We start from the raw sequence: 23,399 nt of genomic DNA, 5'->3' as shown, positions 1-23,399 counted from the left end.
ATGAATACACAGTCCTACATAAATGTTCATAATCTGACTATGATAATTTGGATATTCTAATTATAAATAACTCAAGGCACTTTTACAGTAATTCAAATTTGAATATGACCTTTACTTCAGCAGCCCCTTTACTATCCAGCTAATTTTACAATTCCCTCAGATAATTGCTTAAGAAAGTTTCGCTGGAGCTTATTTTGCTAGTCAAGTGCTGTGGAAATCTAAAGGGTGATTTTAAGCAATCATCTGGCCTCTTTACCACTCTGTCCTCTTCCCATTCCAATGCTGGAGGAGGGAGGAAGAAAAAGTTGACATTTCATTCAACATTCCCACATTCTTTTGCTTGGATTGCTACATAAAAAAAAAATGTGTGTATCTAGTTAAGATCACAGATTTTACCAACTTTTTAGATTTACTAGTCTATTACCAGCTTTAAGAAAATATGGACTAAAAGAAGGCAAGTATCTTAGTTCAGATTAAGCACACCTCAAAGTTATACGAACAAGCTATTAAAATAATGTTAAATGAGAAAAAAGATCTTCCAAATATTCTAATAGATGTATTTCTTAAATTGCAATAGGAAACGAATGAGAACCACCACATGGTAGTAAAGGGTTTATCACAATTTTATGATCTTTCAAAGACGAGACAGAAGCAGGTAGCTAACTGTGGTCTTCCAGCCGTGGCCACCTTATGTGTGCTGTTACATTTGGGCCTCACAAACTTTATTAAATCCAAAAACTCTCTACGAAGTGCTTCTTATGTGTATGGTACCATGCTACATGCTATAGGGAACATAAAAATAAGTTATATAATACAGCAGCTCTCCTGGGGGAGGGGAGATTCATACATACAGCCACAGAATATCAATATGATAAACCCTAAAAAACACTATGTCACTAGCACAGATTACAGTTTCTGGAAGGATCAGAAGACCTCATGCAGGAAGAGGCATAAGAGCTAGATTTTGAAAGAAAAGCAGGATTTCACTGGGCAGAATTGGGGAGAACACTACATGAACAAATGCAAAGAAGGAGGAGAGAGAAGAATGTACTTGAAGAATCCAAGTTACACATTTTGGCAGAGACAGAATAGGCCAAAGAGCCTCGGTCTGAGAAATTCCTCAGTGACAAACCAAGAAGTTAATGCCAAAAGCTTCCGGAAAGGGGTGGGAGGTGAGCCCTGGGCAGGGCAGTGGAAACAGGAATGGAAAAGAGACTTCTCTTATTTGAGAGACACTTGACCCCAGAGAAGTTGAGATGAATGAGGACCGCCACTACTCACCAGCTGCAGCTAGCCTTCTAACTCCACGGCCTTGCAAATTCAGAGAGCCGTAGAAGTACTCAAATTGATGTAGTTAATTTATTATGTTCATAGGCATGGAGTCAGCATTAGTTTTAGATCTTAGAAAGTATGATTTTTTTTTAGAGTGCTACTTTTAATAAGTAATCAACAAAATGTATACGTAGGTATCCTACCTTTTGTAATTGAAACTACACGGGTCTCAAGCGAAGATTTGGTGAGGCAAATAAGCAAGACATTTAGAAGTACTTAATGCAACCTGAAATGCAGATACTCTATTTTCAAGAAGATAAGCAGGAATCATAAGCAGATCACTATTATAGGTTCCTGGAACATAATCCGACATAACTAAGAGTTTCAAATAACCTCACACAATTATGCCTTGTGAGGTCCTTGTGAATTCTACCCAACAATAATTTAAGTCACGTCTATCACGGTGGAATATGCCGACGCCAAGAAGACAGGAAGAGGACACACAGTCCAAGAAAACATAAAAGCAGGAAATCAGTCAGGAAGAAGGAAAGAACAAATTCTAGAGAAGAAATGTAGCACATATAAGAGGTGAACAAGGCCTTTAAAAAAATGGAACTTGAATGAATACAAAATGAAAAGCAGTAGGAATGATCTAAGCAGATTTATACCTGGTTATTATTAAGAGCCTGGCTTTAGACATTCCAAGGTCAACAAACAAAAACATCTTTCTTCATTCACAATTTAGATGTGTGCTTATCAACAGAGACCCTGCCTACATGTTCAAAGGAAGCACTAACAAAATCTTGGAAACCTTTGCCACATTTGCTTCCCAAGTGTCCTTCAGAGAAGTAATAAACTGGGGAACAACGGGTGGCACCACCACACCACAGGTATCTGAGGTGCTTCTGCAAATCTCATGAGGACATCGACGACATCTCGAAACAATGACAATGAAAGAAACCACTTTCTTAACCACAAAGACTTTTCTTGCCATTTTGGCCACATTAATCTCTCCATCCTCGGAAACATCACTGTAGTTGGTTTTGGTCTCTCAGACCCCATTTCCAGTCTCCGTGTGATCTTATCCCCCAACTGAGTTCTCAAAAGTCCTCAGGGACAGGAGTCAGGTCACACTCGTCTGTGCAACCTCTGAGGGCCTGGTCTGAGTCCCCAGGACTTCCTTGTAGAATTGGAAACTCTGCTACTAAATTTTTCTTTGGAGTATATTTACACATGCTTTCCTGTTACAAACTGTTCTACAACAAGAACTCCAGAATAATTATTTTTGCTAAGAACAATTACACTTCAAAGGAGCACTCATGGTTACTCTATTGGTTGTATGTGTAGAGTCTTGGAAGCAAAACATGACGTGAATCAGCATATCACAGACTAATCAAAGAGAACTCTAACAAATCTTATTTTCAGCAAGATGATTTTAGGCTTGAAAAATACATGTACCTCATTTCCTTTAATATTACGAACAAGTAAGAATTTCCTTTCTTAGCAAAAGGAAACCATATTCCAAATCTATAAAAGATATGTGTTCTAAGGTTAATATTGTGACTTAGCTTTATCACTGACATTGGGAGAAATCAACCACTTAGGTTCTTTGTCCTCCCATTTCATCCAATATTGTACAAGGGCATTTTCTGCCCTTCATAGGTACATCGGATACAAAGACTATGCGCTAAAATGAAAAGTTAGTGAACTAGGCGTTATTTTTAATGTCACCCACGGTAATATCACAGACCTTATTCCAAGGGGCTAAAGTTGCTGACCCACATTATGAACTAGGCAAAGATGAATCAATCTGTCCCCTGATCTCGTGGAGTTCCCTGGGATGCTGTCTGAAAAATATAGTGTTAAAAAAAATCAAAATAATTCATGCCTGAAGTTAGAAGGCCACCACTTCTGTGACAGTTACTGAATGCCCTTCCTTCCTCATAACCAAGATGGGAAGCTGCATGTAACAATCCCAGGTACTATCTCATTTACCTGCATCTTAAAATTCCCTCAATAAGCACATTTATGTCAAGCAAAAATTGCTTATTCAGATAAAAAATTAATTTTGGAATCAGAAAATATTGGAAGTTCATTTTAAAATATTGAGGATTCCTGCTATAAATTTTTTATTATCAAAGAAAATTCTTTCAAAAATTTAATCCTTCACAAGATTAAAATCCATCTTTTTAAAAACTGCTATACTTATTCATTTATTGAATTACCTTCATAATTGTTCCAGAAAAATCTGTGAGAAGGATATTCTCTGGATATTTATATAAAGGTAGCATCAATGTAACGTGCCTCCTAATAAAAAGAGTCGCTGAGTCCTATCTGGTTTGGCTCAGTGGATAGAGTGTCAGCCTGTGGACTGAAGGGTCCTGGGGTCGATTCCGGTCAAGGGCACATGCCTGGGTTATGGGCACAATCCCCCTAGTAGGGGGCGTGCAGGAGGCAGCCAATCAATGATTCTCTCTCATTGTTGATGTTTCTCTCTCTTCCTCTCCCTTTCCTCTCTGAAATCAATAAAAATACATTTTAAAAAAAGAGTTGCTGAAAAAAATTACTTCTAATAAAAATTGGGACTGATGGGGAAAAACCCTCAATGCGTTTCTAAATGTCACAGAATATTTAGGAGACCTTTAATTTGATCATTTTTCTATATAAGCAAAATAGAGACTAAAATCAAGTATCCAGCTACTTTTGGATTTTAAAATGGATTTCTGTACATATGTCTAATTACCATCTGTTTATCAATTCTACTGTAATTTACCTTATAGTTTTTACCCAAATTAAACTTTTAAAAATCAGGCCAATTTCATGCTAATGACCCAGCTGACTGGGAAAATGTATTATAATGGCATTATACCAAAGCTAATCTTGGGAAGGAAAGTTTCAAAAAGCAAAACACTCTAAATTAGAAGCAGAAACATTAGCCGAAAGTAATCACAAACTAGGTCTAAATAGAGAGTTGGCATTTGCCCTCAATCAACAGAAAGTAGCTACAATTTTACTGTAATATAATCTATGTTAACATTTAACTTACATAGCTAGATATGTATATATTTAAGTTTTCTTTGCTGTTAAAGCTAGTTATTAAGTTGCAGCTAAATATGTCAGTAAATTTCCATATAACTTATTTCCAAAAGAATGTGGCATAATAACATGTATATTTCCCCAGTTATTACAGCAGTAAAAATACAGGAAGCACTGTTTTTAACAAGAGGTGGTTTGTTAGGACTACTGCCTTGCTACAGAAGTTATATTTAAGAAAGAGAGAGTTTTCTCTTTAAAAAATATTAAGTCAACAAAAAGAAAGGAGGTTGAATAAACCAAGGTGGAGGGGAACAAACCCAAGCAGGTGACGACATCAATCAATTCCAGATATTAATTACTCTACTGATCCTCGGTACTGAAGGCTCAGGAAGGAAGACTTCTCTATGAGACTATAAAAAAAGTCCATGATACAGTGACTCCACAGCTACATTTTCTGTTGAGTCTCTATTTAAGGCCTTTCTAGTATAATTCCTTTTGGCACGGTCCTTGATTTATTTTTATAACACAGGTTTTATTCTCTCTCAATAAAAATTAATTTTAGCCTGGCTGGCGTGGCTCAGTGGTTGAGCATTGACCTATGAACCAGAAGGTCAGGGTTTGGTTCCCGGTCAGGACACATGCCCGGGTTGCAGGCTTGATCCCCAATGGGGTGTGTGCAGGAGGCAGCCGATTGATGTTTCTCTCTCATCGATGTTTCTATCTTTCTCTCCCTCTCTTTTCTTCTCTCTCTAAAATAAAATAAATTCATTTCCTAGCAACACCGATATGAAATTCTAGGAAGTATTCATCAGGTAAGAAGTACTGGTTCAACTTCTTACCTGATGGGACAAACACCTACACAGGCTTGGAAGCCGTCTTGCACAGTCCAATGTCTGGTAATTACCACAAAAGGCTTTTGATCTCCAAAAACCTCATGAAACAGAAAACATCCCCAGATCAAAAATCTTTAAGCAGAAGTAGAAAAAATAAGTATCTGCAAAACACTAACTTTTAAGTACCCATGTATACCAGCATTATTAAAAAAGAATTCTGAGTGCAGGTCATGAGCCTGGTTTTCTTCTGTGCTTATACATGACTGGGATCCTACTTTAGTCCCAGATTCACTCTCTCCAATTACTCATCAACACTACTCTCCTCACTGGTCTCACTCACCTTTGCATCCACTTTAGCATTTCCAACTGTGCTTTAGTCACTCTCTAACTAAAACACCTTTAAGACATACTGCACATGTCTGTTTCCTTTTACTGTGTTGGTTAGAGGAGCAAAAAGAAAATGCTAAGTTACTTTTCTAATAATAATTTAGTAAACTGTTCATCAATTTCTAATGTACTTTGGGAAACAATCCTCTAACAATTTATCAACAGGAAGAAGGGCTGAAATAAGGAATAGACTGTACAAGCATGAACCATAAAAATAAAGTCAGGAAGTAAGTACTTAACACTTGGTGTAAAATTATGTAAAACTTGGTATTTAATAACTGGTATTCTCTACAAGTATAAACACAAAGGATATAATATGCAGCCTTTATAACTGGGGTGCTTCTGTACTGTGGGGTTTGTGTGTTTATTAAGGTTTTGGGGGGGGAAGGTAAGAAATAAAGCAAGCAAAGCTCTCACATTCAGTATATATGCTTCATCTCAAGAGACAGACCACAAACATGTATCTATTTCTGTACATTCTTCACTAATTTCCGATGGGAACCATCAAAGCAGATTTTTAAAGATAAAAAAACTGAAAATTTACCTATGAAAAATGTCACATTTTGTAGACCATCTCCCGCATGTTTCTGCTCCATCCTTACTTTTAAAAATTATGTATACAATAATAAATACTGGAAAACTGGTGTGGCATTCACTGAGCTGGTTCTATATTAGGTCTTTCTCGAAAAGCAAATAAGTCTGGAATTAACACATAATGATTTCATTTAGCTCTTTGAATAAAAACAATCCTTTGATAAGCTAAAAGACCCTAGGTATAGAATCAGGGATTGAACATAACAGAAGCGAAAATATAATAGACAATCGAGGAACAATTTTCTTCTGAAATGGATTTTGGTGGCATAATTCCCTGGATTAGCTCATTTGTCCATTTTGAAATGGAGTCACCTGCTTCTGAGGCAATATTACAAAACCCGGTGCCTTCTAGGACCAACGCTTGAGACAAACATCTTCAGGGCAGACGGAGGGGGAGGTAGATAGGAGAATGCGAGCTGTCACAAAGAACCCCTCCGTCACACATTTCCTATGGCTCCCGTGTTTCCACCCTGGACGGCTTTGGTCTTTAGAGGCTGACTTTCAGTGAGATGATGATGACAGGAGCCCCACTGCCTAAAAATCCATGTGTTCTAGAGATAAGAATAAATTAACTGTGGAAACTGTCACTGTTGAATCACCCAACTATCACAAAATCTCAGACAGCACATGCGATTACCACAACACAGAGTCTCCAGTGGTGACAATCCTAGCTTTGTGCAAGACTTTTCTGTTTTTTTTATTTTTAAGCATCACTGACAAATTAAAACCTTCACATTCTGTTTTCATGGCATTAAATCACCTGCTACAAAAAAACAAGGATGCCTATAATGAGGCACCAGATTCCTATTCATAGTTTATGAGTATCAAGAAATATCAGAATAATCCTGGCTGGTGCAGTGGAGCATCCTCCCTCGGTGCACAAGTTCGATTCCCAGTCAGGACACATACCCAGGATTTGGGTCGATCACTGGTCAGGATACATATGGGAGGCAACTGGTCGATGTTTCCCTCTCACATTAACGTTTATGTCTCTCTCTCTCTCTAAAATCAAATTTTCTTTAAAGAAAAAAAAAAGAAATATCAAATAGCAATTTGCTCAAACTTAGCATTTCATGACTCTACCTATGTGTGTATGCATGCTTTGATATAGCATTCATTTATCCTATCTAATAAAAGAGTAATATGTAAATTAACCATCACTCCACAACAAAGATGGTGGTGCCCATAGTGGCCAGGGTGGGACGCTGGCGGCGTCGCCCTGGCAACGCAAGCCCAGTGTCCGCGCCCCGGTTGTGTGGAGGGAGGGGAGTGGAGGGGCCCCGGCCATGCGGAGGGACGCTGGCGTCATTGCAGGCTGGGCTGAGGGACACCACTCCCCCTGCCCCATGCACAAATTTCATGCACAGGGCCTCTAGTATAAATGAATTCATAAACAGAGAGGAAAACAATATAAACCTACATGTGACATTTATTCATATTGGAAGTCATGTCCATTATCAACGGTCATGGATGGAAAAGAGCAGATAGGCACACATGTTTATATCATTTACCATCACACAAGTAAAAAACAAATATCCTTAACTATCCAAATCTATTCAGTTCCGGGGTCTGGATAAAGGATGCATAGATACTAGGGACTTACATACTCCAGAGTGCTGACAAAAGACCCCTCATCAAAGGCCAGGCTCTCCATTGGCAGGCTCCCTCTTTCTACTGGCTATAAATTTACGTTTTGTGTTTTCCACCTTATGACCAATGAAGAATCAGCTCCACTACATGTGCTCAAGGAAGAGCCCAATTCCTCACCATTCGATTAATAAACTGAAGTCCTACTTGGAACAGAACTTCTGGGGTGTGATTGTATGACAGAGTGACCCAGGGCTAACCAGAGCTTCCAGGATTTTCTGGCCTGACCTTGCCTAGCTAAGGTTCTGGGTCTTGGCAACATGGTACCGTTTGCCACACTTCCAGTCCTGGGCATTTATACTTCTGTCAGACAAGAAAGACTGTACAAATTTTCTTCAAAAAATCCTTGGTAACAGAAAATAAAAGGAATTCATTTAAATGATCCTAAAATGTTTTTTAAATTTATTTATGTGTGACTGCAACTAAGAAAGAAAAAAGGAATAAAAACAACAACAACATCTGGGGCAAATTAGAAAAAAAAAAGTTGTTAAACCTTAACACACTTGCTGTAGACTGAACACTTGTGCCCGCCCCCAAATTTATATGTTGAAACATATTCCCTCAATGTGATGGTATTTGGGAGATGATAGGTCCTAAAACCCGAGCCTTCATGAATAGGATTAATGGGATTAGAGACCCCAGAGAGCTCACTCTCGCCTTCTGTGAGGTTATAGAGGGAACCAGAAAGCATCTATGAACCAGAAAGTACCCCCACCCGACCCGCCCTTGCAAGACAGTGAATCTGCCAGTGCCTTCATCTTGGACTTCCCAGCCTCCAGAGGGTGAGAAAAAGGTTTCTGTTGTTTGTAAGCCACCCAAGCTATAATATCTTGCTATAGCTGCACAAATAGACAAAGACAACACTGAAATGCAAAGAGGAACTTAGAAAAGCCTCAGTCTGAGAACCCATAGCACTTTCAGGTCACAAAGTACTCCTAAAGAACATGAATAGAATGAATAGATTTTTAGATTAATTTTGTAATCTACATAATAAAGTATTCCAAAAATACCCACATGGGAAAGGTGGAAAACTGGAGTTAGTCCACATAGAATGAGCAAGATTTCCAGACAAGGACAGAACAGGAAAATTTATTTATTTACTACAGCAAGCATCCTGGTGAACTTAATAAAATTATGACAAATATATATAACCCTTGAGAATCCAAGTTTACACAAAATATTCTTATAGCATCTGTACCTATATCTTACTATAGATTCACTCTGTAACTGGACATTATAAAATTTATTTTGTAACCTGAATAAAGAGACGACAAAAATGACACTTTATGTTAGAGGACATTCCTTTTTCACTGTGAAACACCAATGTTCTTTAAAGGCTGACAACTTTCTACTCTGAAAAGTTTAGCACTGTCTCATTTCGACTCTGGAGTTCAATTTGGCATTGTCTCATTGCTTTGAAATTAAGTAAGTGAATTTGGTGAATTCTAAATTAAATGGGCCGTTTCTCAAGACAGTCTCTACCCTGCTCCCTCTCCATCCCAAGCACACACTCCAAAATCCCTTTTCTTTCTTACAGCCCCCTCTTCTTTCCAGATTTAACCAAAGGGTCGCCATGGAATGTAGAGCACAGAATGAGGAACCGGCCTACCTGGGAAAGAGGTCATGCAAGGGCTTCTCTTGTTAAGTGCTGCTGCTTTACACCAGTTTCCACGCCAGCTCATCGGCGGACAGATGGAGAAACCACCACTTACCAAATGTTACCATAGGTGCAGACAGCCATTCCTGTTTCAAATCTTTCATTCTTCTACTTCCCACTGATGTGTGGATATGAACACTTGCTCCCCTCAGGCTTCCTCCCCAGGAACAGCACCTGACTCTCCCCGCACCCCTCCTTTCCATAAAGCAGCATAGCTCCTTCCTGAGGTGTGTTTGCTCGCACTTGCCTTCCTGCATGACTCCCCACAACCCCACCACCATGACTGAGGATATCTTTGCTGCTTCTCATGTAAAGACAGAGTGAATTTTAAGCCTTGTGGCTTAAAATGAGCTGAACTCAAGCTCAGCTCAGGAGGGGACCCCAGCAAATGAACACCCCTGGCAAGCTTAAGTGAAGCTATTTCTGGGGGCGTCCCAGAGAGAAAAGGGAAACAAGGCTGTAATGGGCCTTACAACAGCTTTATTCAATACTTCTAATCAATTACAGAAGATAACCTAGAAATTAGGAATTTGCTAGTTGATTTGTAGAAGCTAATAATAATATATACAAATTATGAGCAATCTGAGTATTGGTCCTTTGTTTCTGTATAATTTTCATTCTTGAGAAATGAGAAAACAGATGTCATTTGTCTATCAAGCATATGGATGGTTGGATTCTAGGAAAGTTTTGTGCATTTTTCTAAATTTTCTAAATGATCTTGATTACTCTAATGATCAGGGTTAGAGAATAGATGTCATAATAAAAACAAATAAAAGGAATTTTATGTTACATACTTGTTACCAAAGATCTTTCGTAAGGAACTATTTGCCAATAGTTAGAAGTAGGCAGATTCTTGCCTTGTCATCCAATTAATTAGACAAACAGTTATTGAGTATCTATAATGTGCCTGGATCTGTATTAGCACTAAGGGTCCGTGCTATTTATGTTGCAGAAACAGAACATAGTAGGAGACATAGACTTGCACACATAGGCATTTCAAAATAATATTTTCAGTATTAAGGAATCAAAATATTACTATTTAACTATCATGATAGTAATAATAGACTTAGGCAAGAATCATCAATGAATGCTAACGGGTAAAAGTTTGAAAGTACCTCTTCACAAATACTAACTTATTATTAATCTATCAGTACAAAATCTCACTAACTTTTTTTATAAAATATGTTTTTATTGATTTCAGAGAGGAAGGGAGACGGAGAGATAGAAACATCAATGATGAGAGAGAATCATCCATTAGCTGCCTTCTGCACACCCTCTACCAGGGATCAAGCCTGCAACTCGGCATGTGTTCTGACTGGGAATCGAACTGTGACCTCCTGGTTCATGGATCAATGATCAACCACTGAGCCACACCGGCCAAGCCTCATTATGTTACACCTGAGAAACCTGGTAGACACCATCTTAACAAAGTGATAAAAGTTAGCATCACCATATAAGGTTGTATGTCAATGATATCTCAATTTTTTAAAAAGTTATCATCACCAGTAATGGGACAAAACATATCCCTGCTGATATGATACACTGAGAAGGACACACATCTGTGATATTTCTTCCAAAAAGTCATACCCTAATCTATACATATAAAAGGCTAATATGCTAGGTGTACCTCCGACCATCTGACTGGTAGCTATGACAAGTACTTACCACCAGGGGGGAGACACTCAACGCAGGAGCTGCCGTGATGCACACTGGCCATTTACAAAGAAATGGCACCTCAGATGGTGCTGACAAAGCAACACTTGGCTTCCCCCAAGTGGGACACAGGCCCCGCCACCACCCTGGAGCTACACCACACCAAATTGCAGCCAACGCTGCAGAGACCCCATGGTGCAAAATGCAGCCCACAGCCCAGCCCAGCCTGGAAACAGTGGCTATGGACGCTGGGTAATGACGTCACATAGCAACGCCTGGCTTCCTCTCCCTAGCGACTAGCCTCCTTGCAGTTCTTCAGCCCAGGAACACGACTTGCTTTATAGCCAAGTGCAAATATTTTCACTTTAACCAAATGTCTGTGAAGCATTTTTCCATGCCTCATCTCTTTTGATCCTCACAGAAGTCCTAGAGTAGGTAGAGAGGAGACTTGGTGGAATCCTATTTTCTTTTCATTAGCCGGAAAATGGAGATTTAGAAAGTTTAGAAACTTGACCCAACTGAAAAGAAGTAAGAAATGGTGGACCTTGAAAATGACTTCAGGTTTTCTCCCTGTGCAGAATATAGTCAAACACTGCTGCAGTTAAATATTTTACCCTTTGTTCTCCCTGCATGATCTACAATAATAATCTGCTTCATGTTGAAATTTACTGCTGTGTTGCTGACAATTACCTGAAAGAGAAGTTGGGGTGCTTCACTGGGGTGAAAAAAGTTTAGCTACATCAGAAAGCAGGTCTAATTAAGCAAGTTTATTCTATATCTATAAAAGGCTAAGTTGACTCGAGCATGTGTGATACGTATAAAGCTCTCGCACACATGTGTTTTGATCTGTCATTGTCAATTGTGAATTTGGTTGACACTTTTATTATAGATAAAGGGCGAACAGCAATATTAAAATATTTCTTCTAATTAATTTCCTTTCAATGTGCACGAATCCATGCATTGGGGCACCAGTTGAGATAATGAAAGGGAAGGAAAGACTAGGGAATGATTCCCTAGGAGACTAGAGATAAATAAACAAATGAATTGGACATAAATCCTGTACCCATGAAGGGTATCATGGAGGTCATTGACAAAATCTGAGTGGGGCCTGTGGATTAAATGGTAATAATAGATCAGTGTTAACCTCCTGATTTTGATGGTAGCACTGTGGTTATATCAGTGTCTTTGTTTTTAGGAAAAGCCCACTTAAGTAATAACAGGGCTAGTAGTAGAACATCACATCTGCAACTAATTATCTAATAGTTGAAAAATTCATTAAAAATATGTAAGAATTATGCCCTACTTGGTTTGGCTCAGTAGATACAGCATTGGCCTGCGGACTGAAGGATCCCAGGTTTGATTCCGGTCAAGGGCACATGCCCAGGTTGCAGGCTCGATCCTCAGTAGGGGGTGTGCAGGAGGCAGCCGATCAATGATTCTCTCATCACTGATGTTTCTATCTCTTTCTCCCTCTCCCTTCCTCTCTGAAATCAATAAAACAATATTTTTAAAAATTATGTAAAAATTTATGAAGAGAGAATTGTAATCAAATTTGGCAAAAAAAAAATGTTAACAAATGGGAAATTTGAGCAAGAGACAAATAAGTTTTTTGTAATGTTCTTTCAATGTTTCTATAAGTCTGAAGCTATTTCAAATCAAAAAAGTTGTAAAATATAGTGTGTGTTTTTTTAATCTACAATCAGATGGCTAAGGTGTACACATTCCTTGTGTCCAGTTTATCACCTGGAAGCAAATTACTTTAAGTTATATTCTCATTACAGACAGTAAAAAATGTGGGGTTATTTCTAGCCCCTCCAAAAAAAACCAACATACAATTTTTCAGATTTAATACACTGAAAAGTTGCTGATGTCTTAAAAGTCTGGCAGTTCTCCAGTGGATAGCAGCCTCTCAGAGAACAGCTAACTCACCAGTAGCAGCTAATTCCTCCAAAAAAAGACAACAACAAAAAAAAACGCAACTGAGCAGGCTGTTAAGTGTCCTGACCTTCTCAGTGAGAAGTCACTGTTATTCCCTGTGAACTATTTGAAGATGCCTTTAACTCTTCCTGGTTACTAGTAGAAGGCTGCCTAAAGAGTAAAGATGTGCTTAAAATCATTAATAAACCTAGTTCTTTTTTAAAAAGCCTTTCTAAGCTATTTTAGAGGAACTATAGCTATAATTATTGCAATTTGGGGAAAATGTTGTAAGCCTAAGTGATACTCAAAAAAGCTGAACTAATATGGAGGGAAAAGAAACCTGCGGACTCTACAATCACACCCTAATTTTCCAACATTATAAACTTTTTATCATCTTGCTTTATCCAATAACTAAAATGATGATGAATTGCTCTTTCAACTTCCGCCTTTTAATTTTCATAGTCAAGTCTTCCTCTTGAAGTTGTACATATTCCATTAATAAGATTTTCTAAGAATTATTAGAAACTTATAACTCATAAAGAATAAAACATGCCCTAGCTGGTTTGGCTCAGTGGATAGAGCTTTGGCCTGCGGACTAAAGAGTCCTGGGTTCAATTCCGGTCAAGGGCACATTCCCGCCCTGACAGGTTTAGCTCAGTGGATAGAGCGTCGGCCTGTGGACTGAAAGGTCCCAGGTTCGATTCCAGTCAAGGGCATGTACCTTGGTTGTGGGCACATCCCCAGTGGGGGGTGTGCAGAAGGCAGCTGATCGATGTTTCCCTCTCATCAATGTTTCTCACTCTCTATCCCTCACCCTTCCTCTCTGTAAAAAATCAATAAAATTAAAAAAAAAAAAGGGCACATGCCCAAGTTGTGGGCTGATCCCCAGTGGGGGGCATGCAGGAGGCAGCCGATCAATGGTTCTTTCTCATCATTGATATATCTATCTCTCTCTCCCTCTCCCTTCCTCTCTGAAATCAATAAAAATCTATTTTTTTTTAAAAAAAAAAAGCATCTTTATTAATCTGACCATTGTAAAAAAATTTTCCAAATAATTAATTGAAGCAATGTTTATGTTCAGTTTTCTCTAGAAACATTTCATTAACTATATCTTTGAATATTAGCTGCTCCTGAAATACCCACCTTAACAAAACTCTAGTCACTTGCAAATATCTAAAAATTTTAAAATGAAAAGGCTCCAACCTAGATGTACAGAAAGGGGCAAATCCAATCAGTGTCCTCCATAACACCCATTGTGCAGGAAGCATAGCCAACAAATGTGTAGCTAAATTCTCTACCAAGAGTAGGTCTAAGAGGCAAGGACACACCAGGCCATACAACACTGAAAATTCAAGTTACAACCAGTAAAACATTATGGAAAACTTTTACAATGTTAAGACTTTTATCCAAAAGCATGGCATGCCTCTTCACTTATTTTTTGTAGCAGTTTAATGTCAACCTCATCCACTACAGATAAACAAACAGTGGCTAATCCAATTCCCTTAGACTCATTGTTTACAAAATGTGGAAATCACTTCTTACAGTTAGTTATGTACTTGTATAGCAAAAAGGGCACATTATATGAGATAAAAAATATTTATGGTTTAAGATCATTTAAATGAAGAGCTACATTTTTCAGTGCCAAAGGTTTTAATACTTTGGTTTATGGTGCTGTGTGCACCATATATTTTGAGAACAAAGAGCTTAGCTGCTGCAGCTGACGATAAGCTCTAGCAACAAACTATTGATGTTTCTCTTTGAAAATTCTATAAATGTTTGCCATAGAGAAAATCTCAAAAAAAGTGCCTCATTCCTCATCCAAGAGATAATTCCAGTTTCTTGGTGGAAACTTTAAGTAAAATTTACCACATCTAAATATCTTTATAATTAAAAGACTTAGTTCTTACTGAATGTGTGCTGATTTTTATTCACTTCAGGCCAGTATTGTGATAAAACATAATTTTTTACTTTTAGCAGTTCATATTTAATACTTTGTCATCATCCTGAATATGCTTGATCTCTTAATCTTTTGTTCTTTCTCCTACACAAACCATACTGTTCACTCAAAAATATCATATTAACCATACAAAATAATAAGGTTGGTATGGAGAGTACTTAACAGAAATTATAAACCACTGACTATGTCTGAAACTTGGTATAAATTGATAAGTACTTCACTTGTAGCTGCTTAGAACACATCCATCAGTCTATTCTTTCTGTCCATTTACTATTTTTGCTTGGTTCACTGTTTAGAAAAACAAATACAATTTTAAGAGCATTTAATCAATGTGGTAGGCAGAATAACGTCCCCCGTCAAAGACATCCATGTCCTAATCCCCAATACTTCACATGGCAAAAGGGACTTTGCGGGTGCAATTAAATTAAGGGTCTCGAGATGGCCGAGATTATCCTGGATTATCCCAGTGAGACTGATGTCATCACAAGAGTTACAGGAGAAAAGAGAGGCGACGGGGTGGGAGAAGAAGCTATCACTGGAGGAAACAGACATCAGAGTGATGCAATCACTGGAGGGGAGCCACAAACTAAGGACCGCACAGAGAGTTAAGGCAGGGTCCTCCCTGGAGCCTCCGGAGGAAAGCAGCCCTGCCAGCACAGTGGCTCCATCTCATGAAGCCTATGTCAGACTCTGACTTCCAGAACTGGAAGACAATACATGTGGGTTGTCTTCAGCCTGTGCATCTGTGGTAATGCATTACAGCAGCAATAGAAAACTAATATAGTCATTTTTACTGATGCTAGTGTAAAATGTGTCAGTATCTATAACAGCCAAAACTCCTTGGAATATAGTATACCACATGGTAAAATGAATGTCTGACTTTGCACTGCATCTTTTACTAAAAGATTCTTTATACTTAATGAGCATAAAAAAATGTGTGCAGGACTCTGAGAGAGCACACAATTATTAGACAAGCATTTTTTTACCTACTTACTATGAAACAGACATGGGTATTTTTAAAAGATGAACTATATAAATATATCAAGGCAGAAATTCCCATCTTCAAGAAGTTCCAAGGAATCATATAAGTGAATGAACATTTACGATAGGGTAAAAACTGCTTTCGTTGGAAGTAAAGAGGAAGGTATTTCAAGTGGGAGTGAAGAATACACGAGTGAAATGGTTAAATCTCCAAGGGGGAATAGGTCCCTTGAAAAGTCTGAGGCTAAGCTGAGCCAGGTCACATCATGAAGTGGGCATTAGGCCAAGCACGAAATTGGACTTCATCTTTCAAGTAATGAGAAAACAGCTGGGGTTTTAAACTAGTGCAGTGATTGGCACAATTAAATTTTAGAGAGGGGGGGGGGGGAAACACACTGCCTGTGATATAAAGAATATGAAGACTGCCCTAGCTGGTATGGCTAAGTGGATAGAGTGTTAGCCTGTAGACTGAAGGGTCCCAGGATCGATTCCAGTCAAGGGCACATGCTCGGGTTGTGGGCTCGATCCCCAGTGGGGGGCGTGCAGGAGGCAGCCAATCAATGATTCTCTGTCATCATTGATGTTTCTATCTCTCTCTCCCTCTCTCTTCCTCTCTGAAATCAATAAAAAATCCTATCTAATAAAAGAGAAACATGGTAATTAGCCATACGGCCGCTACCCTTCCCATTGGCTAATCAGTGAGATATGCAAATTAACTGCCAGCCAAGATGGCGGCTGGCAGCCAGGCAGCTTAAAGCTAACAGGAGGCTTGCTTGCTTCAGTGATGGAGGACTCCAACGTTCCCTGCCTGCCTTGCCGGCCTCTGAGCTTGCAGTTTGAAACATTGTTACAAATATAGAAGCTAAACAAAACCCCAGTAACCTGTTTTCAGTCAGCCGGGATCTCAGAGCTGGAGTCGCAGCAAAGTTTCAAATACAGAAGGTAAACAAAGGCCAGAAACCTTCTTTCAGCAGCCAAGCCTCAGAGAGAAAGCCGGCTCTCAGCTCCAGTGACAGCCATAGAAGGTAAATAAATGCCAGAATAAAGAAAAAAAGGAGAGGTTTGGAGCTTCAGTCGCCCGCCAGCCTGAAAACAGCCCTCAGCCCCTCACCCAGACTGGCCAGGCACCCCAGTGGGGACCCCCACCCTGAAGCAATAAGATGGCGGCTAATTTGCATACTGAAGGCAGGCAGCAGCAGGCAAGGCTGTCTGCGGTCTGGGACCTGGAACTGTGACCCTGCCAGGCGGGGGGCAGTGCTTGAGGCTGTCCACGGTCTGGGACCTGGATCCATGTCTGCGCAGGTGGGGAGGCAGTGCTTGAGGCTGTCCGCGGTTCCAGGACCCAGATCTGTGACTCTGCTGGGTGGGGCGGCAGCACTTGAGGCTGTCCGCTGTCCCGGGACCCAGATCCGTGACCCTGCCAGGCGGGGGGCAGTGCTTGAGGCTGTCCGCGGTCCCAGGACCTGGATCTGTGACCCTGCCAGACGGCGGGCACCGCGGGAGGCTTTCTGCAGTCCGGGACCCGAATCTGTGACCCTGCCGGGTGGGGGTCAGTGCTTGAGGCTGTCCACGGAATCAAGACACGGATCTGTGACCCTGCCGGGCAGCGCTTGAGGCTGTGCACGGTCCCGGGACTCGGATCCGTGACCCTTCACAGCAGGGAGGCAGCCATCAGCGCCCAGGAGTGACTGCGCAAGATCCGCCTCCTGGCCCAGAAGGTACAGGATCGCAGGGACAGCCACTGTGGCGGGCCAGACTGATGTCCTCCTGGCCGCACCACGGGGGTTTGCAGATCTGCAAAGCCAGAGGCCTCCGGTGTGCACATACCCCCCTGGCGTGCGAACATCCCCCAGCACACTGTCACCCTCCCACACCTGCAACAGTTGCAAACTAAGGCATGCACAAGTTCCCCCCGCCTCTCCACCTCACTTCCATCAACCCAGCATGCCTAACACCCCCACAGGATGTGCACACATCCCCTCTGATGCGCTCACGTCCTTTGGAGAGTGTCTGGGTGTTCTGGGTGCTGAGGGTGGGCGCCTGTGAGATGACAGTGAGAGGGCGGAGTGGTGATGCCCTGTTCCCACGGAGGCCAGTGCAGCTACGAGATCACTTCTGAGGGGTTAATGCAGGTGCTGAGGCAGGAGCAGGTGCAGACAGACACACCTGGTGGGCGCGGGCGGCCCTCTCTGAGGTGCCTTCGGTCAGCATTCAAGATCAAGAGCCCAGAGGCATAGAGGAATTCCATCCTCTCAGTGAAACAGTGGGATAGTCGGGGCAACTGTAGAGGAGGAATGTGCACTTTGGGTGCCAGCACCCATGAGTGAAGGCTGCCCTGACTGAGCCTTGTTTGCTTGGGGCCCAGCGCACTCCTGCCAGGCAGCGGGTGACAGGACATGCTTTTCCGAATTAATGAGAGAAAAAATTGATTCTCCTGCTGCCCACGAAGGTGGAAAGTGAAGTGGGGAGACATGTGGAGAGTGAGCGAGGTTCCCTGTCTGGGGGTTCCAAATCTGCTGTTGGTTTCTTTCACCACTGACTAGAGATATACAGGTGTCCCCCCAAAATGTATACACACTTTGAATACCTACTAATTCCAATGGTTTTAAGCATAAGAAAGGAACAACAATGGAGCTGTTATCTGTTAAAAGTGTGGGCACAAACAGGTAGTTGGACATTCCCTGAGGGGTCTCAGATTGGAGAGGGTGAAGGCCAGACTGAGGGACCCCTTCTCCCCCCCACCCCAGTGCACGAATTTCGTGCACCGGGCTACTAGTATTTTATAAAAAAGAATATGAAGACTAAACTAAAAGCAAGAAATACATATTGAAGACTGAACCTATGTTTATATCTCCATATTTTAATACTTATTCACATTCAATGATCATTCACTTCTATCAGACAGGTACTATGCTAAATGCTAGATGATAAAAAAGAGAGTAAGACATGACATTACTTTTGAGATATAAAAAACTATTGCTTTAGCCCTAACTGGTTTTGCTCAGTGGATAAAGCGTCGGCCTGCGGACTCAAGGGTCCCAGGTTCGATTCCGATCAAGGGCATGTACCTTGGCTGCTGGCACATCCCCAGTAGGGGGCGTGCAGGAGGCAGCTGATTGATGTTTCTCGCTCATCGATGTTTCTAACTCTCTATCCCTCTCCCTTCCTCTCTGTAAAAAATCAATAAAATATATTTTTTAAAAAAATATTGCTTTATATATTCAACAATATGTGAAATATATATAATGAAGACAGCTGTCTCTATTTTATGAGACTCATCTAGAAAACATATTTTCAAAAGTAGACATCAAATACCACAAGAAACCATGAATTAATATGCTACCTTAAAAGCATTATATTCTTAATATCTCTAAGAAGATTAAAAATATAGTTTATTTTCCATTGCCCAGGAAGGTCTATGTACCACGTGTTCAGATGGCCTACAACACCTACTATATTACAAAATTATGTAGTCATGACTATTAGGACTAATTTAAAATTGCAAGCTTTAACAGAATCAGTTAAATCCAGAAACAGAAGGACAACTCTATAGCCTTTCCAATCCTGCCAGTAAAAATCAATCATTGCATTCTCTATACTCCCATTGTGGTTTCCCCGTGAATTATATCAGCTATCACAATCCAATCCGCATTACAGTTTAACTGCATGTGTCTGTTTCACCCATATGAAGACAAACTAGACTCACTTTACACATCTTTGTATCTAATGTATGGTGTAACTATATTCAATATTTAACTCAGCTAAATGTACTTATTAATAATGATTAGTCATATTTCCATTTTAGGGCTACTCAAAAGTTTCAGTAAATACTTGGATAATTTATAAACATCATAATATATGGGAGTATAGAGAATGCAATGATTGATTTTTACTGGCAGGATTGGAAAGGCTATAGAGTTGTCCTTCTGTTTCTGGATTTAACTGATTCTGTTAAAGCTTGCAATTTTAAATTAGTCCTAATAGTCATGACTACATAATTTTGTAATATAGTAGGTGTTGTAGGCCATCTGAGCACGTGGTACATAGACCTTCCTGGGCAATGGAAAATAAACTATATTTTTAATCTTCTTAGAGTTATTAAATTCACACAAGATTTGAATTTTGTGTGAGCATTAACAACAACAAAAAAAAATAAAAGCCTAATTTTACTTGGTTTATTGAATCAGATTCTAATATCTGTTGCCCTTTGATTTCAATCCCTTCAATTTGATAAGCATTACAAAGTACCAATTATGGCCCAGGAGCAGGGACAATGAAGATCAATGAAGACCACAGCTTTGCGTATGTGCCAGCAAAGCTGTGGAGGCCATTTACCCGACGTGCTATTCCATACATAACCCTATACTGTATACTTTATGAATCAATAAAAAAAATTACAATTTTTAATTATAAACCTGTGTTTTCTATCAAAATTACTTCTTGCATGAATTTTGGGACTAAATATATATATATTGTGTGTGTATGTATATGTGTGTATATATCTATATCTATATCTATATCTATATCTATATCTATATCTATATCTATAGTACTTCCTCAGTTGTATAATGAGTAACCTCAAAAAATATGTATCAGGTCTCAAAAAGGAGGAAGTGGTCTTTAGTTAGTTTTTGACAAATGCTGTTTTACATTTAACCTCTTAAAACTGGCTTCTTCTTCCATGAAATAGGACTAATAGTAACATTTATTCACAGAATCATTTTAGAACTAAACCAAATAATGTCCAGTAGAGAATCTAGCACATACCCGATGTTTACTAAACCTTAGCCATTATAGCCATGATAATTAATGTTATTATTATTAAGATCCTAATGATCAACAGTAATAAAGTACAGCAATGCTAGAATATCCCCAAATAGAAGACAAGTGTAAAAATCACTTACATTTGGTCCTGGAATATAATCTAAATCTAATATTTCAATTCGAGTGTGACTTACTTGGGGTGGGCGGGGGGCGGGGGGAGGGAGGGGGGAGAATGAAGAAAAGATAGGGAAGGGAGACCAACGGGAAAAACAAACAAACAAACAAAAACAGTGCAGACTCCCTCTCCTGCCTGGGCTGAGAACTCCTCTCTGGGAGCTGGCCTAAGCTAAAAATAGCATCACGGCTTAGCCTGAGGACCCACCATGACGGATAAACTGCTACATGTATCACTGACCTGTCTTTTCTATGGAGTTTATCACAGCTCCCCAGGGCTTACTTGCTTCAGTTCAGAGGCCCCTCATTAAATGTGGGCAGATGAAAAGTGGATACAGTGGCCAAAATATGTCACTGACAAATAACTGTGCAACTGCTTTTTTCACTGTTGAGTTTAACCATGAAGAAATTAAAAGGCAAGATGTGTCATGGACTTTTGAAAGTTTATGAAAATAATATAAACATTAGAATTATAGACACAAAGGCAGCTAGATTTGCCAGATAATCTGGCTTCTAACCAGACAATGTTTGATGTATTCCCCAGCTTTTCTATAAGCCACCTATAGACTTACAAAACAATTCAAGAGACAAAGAATAAATAAAATAAAATGCCTTTGTTCTAGAGTTGATCATATATCCCTGCAGTCTGTGTGTTAGTTTACACAGCTAAATTCAAATTTTGTGTTGATATTGTGTTAATACCTTAACACAATGTGATGTATTATGATTACTTTATATTTCTACTTTATATTTCAATATTGAAAGGAAATTATCTTAGTGGCTACCATTTTTTAGCATTCAAAAACTATTTATTGAATAATTCCAATATGTATAAGAGGAAATAGATAATAAAATTCACTCCCAGTTGGGTTATAGATTGTGTCTTTGCACATTACAAAAACAGAATATTATATCCACCTAGTAAATGAGTATACTTTCCCCCAGGCTCAAAATAGATAGCTTCAAGAAAGAGAATACTGTATTCATTCCAAGTTTGATGGTCTTGAAAAGAAATCACCTTTTCCTACAGACAGCCAAATCTCAGGTGACTACTATTTATTGATTGTATGTGGTCTCATTTGACCCTCCCAAAACCTCTGGGAATAGATACAATTATCTCCGTTTTCCAAACAACAATTAAAAAGAAGTCACTTGCCCAAGTCAAACCAATAGAAAAGCTAAGGGCTGTCATCACAACTATGTGAACTCCGAAGATCATGTTTTTTCCTCATGCTATATTGAAACTGGTATTTTCTAGTAACATTATGCAGCCATCAAACAATATATCCAGCCCAGCCTGTGTGGCTCAGTGGTTGGGTGTCACCCATGCACCAAGAGGTCGCTTCTTTGATGCCTGGTCAGGGCACATGCCTGGGTTGCGGGTTCGATCTCCAGCCAGGGGCTTGCAGGAGGCAACCAATGAATGTTTCTCTCTCATTGATGTTTCTATCTCTCTCTCCCTTCCTCTCTCTCTAAAAATCAATAAAGATATATTTAAATATATATACATTTATATACATACACACACTAATATATATAAAACCACAGAGTGAACTGCCATTTCTCAATTTCCCATCTTTACAGAATTTGAAATAATCTATATGTATACATTGTTCACTTCTGTATCCCATACAGCATATAGAACAACGAATGGCACTGTTCTTAAAACTGCTCAAGCTGTTATTGAATAAATATCTTCAAATCTGTAGAAGAGAACACTTCCTTGTCTATATGACATTGGACTTCTTGTGGAGATCTGAATATGAACATGGTCCTTTAGCACGTTACTATGTCATATGTACCAAAAGGTATAATAATGTCTGTTGTGTTTTCCTCAGAAACCATTGTAAAAATCAGTTGTATTTCTGTACACTAACAACAAACTACCTGAAAGAGAAATTAAGAAAGAAATTCCATTTACAATAGCATCCAAAAAGTAAAATATTTGGAAATAAATGTAACTAAGGAGTTAAAAGACATATAATAAACACTATTAAAGAAATACATTGATCAAAGAAACTGAAGAAGACAAGTAAATGAAAAGATATTTTATGATCTTGAATTGGACAAATTAATATTATTAAACTGTCCATACTACCTAAAGCTATTTACAGATTCAGTGAAATCCCTGTCAAAATCCCAATAGCTTTTTTCACAGAAATAGAGAAAACATCCTAAACTATGTATGGAACCACAACAGACCCCAAATAGGCAAAACAATTTTGAGAAAGAACAACAAAGTTGAAGATACCATTCCTAAATTAAAATTATATTACCAAGCCATAATAATGAAAACTGACACAATAACAGACAACCACAGACCAACAGAACAGACTAGCAAGCCCAGAAATAAACCTGCACCTATATAATCAACTAATCTTTAACAAGAGCTCCAAAAAACACACAATGGGTAAAGGATAATCTCTTCAATAAATGGTGCTGACGAAACTGGATAGCCACATGCAAAGGAACAAAACTGGACCCCTATCTTACACCACTCCCAAAAATTAACTCAAAATGAATTAAA

At 39.3% G+C, this 23,399-nt stretch overlaps 1 protein-coding gene across 3 annotated transcripts in view; it reads right to left on the bottom strand.

Moving 5' to 3' along the window:
• Window positions 1–23,399, bottom strand: part of TBC1D4 (TBC1 domain family member 4) — a 205,595-nt gene that overhangs the window by 138,485 nt on the left and 43,711 nt on the right. The window lies entirely within an intron of this gene.

The sequence above is a fragment of the Myotis yumanensis genome, unplaced genomic scaffold (genome assembly GCF_028538775.1).
Source record: "Myotis yumanensis isolate MYYU_CA2020_CCGP unplaced genomic scaffold, mMyoYum1.0.hap1 SCAF_3, whole genome shotgun sequence".
Lineage (NCBI taxonomy): Eukaryota > Metazoa > Chordata > Mammalia > Chiroptera > Vespertilionidae > Myotis > Myotis yumanensis.
The sequence above is the reverse complement of the archived record's forward strand: the minus strand, read 5'-3'. Positions and strand labels throughout refer to the sequence as shown.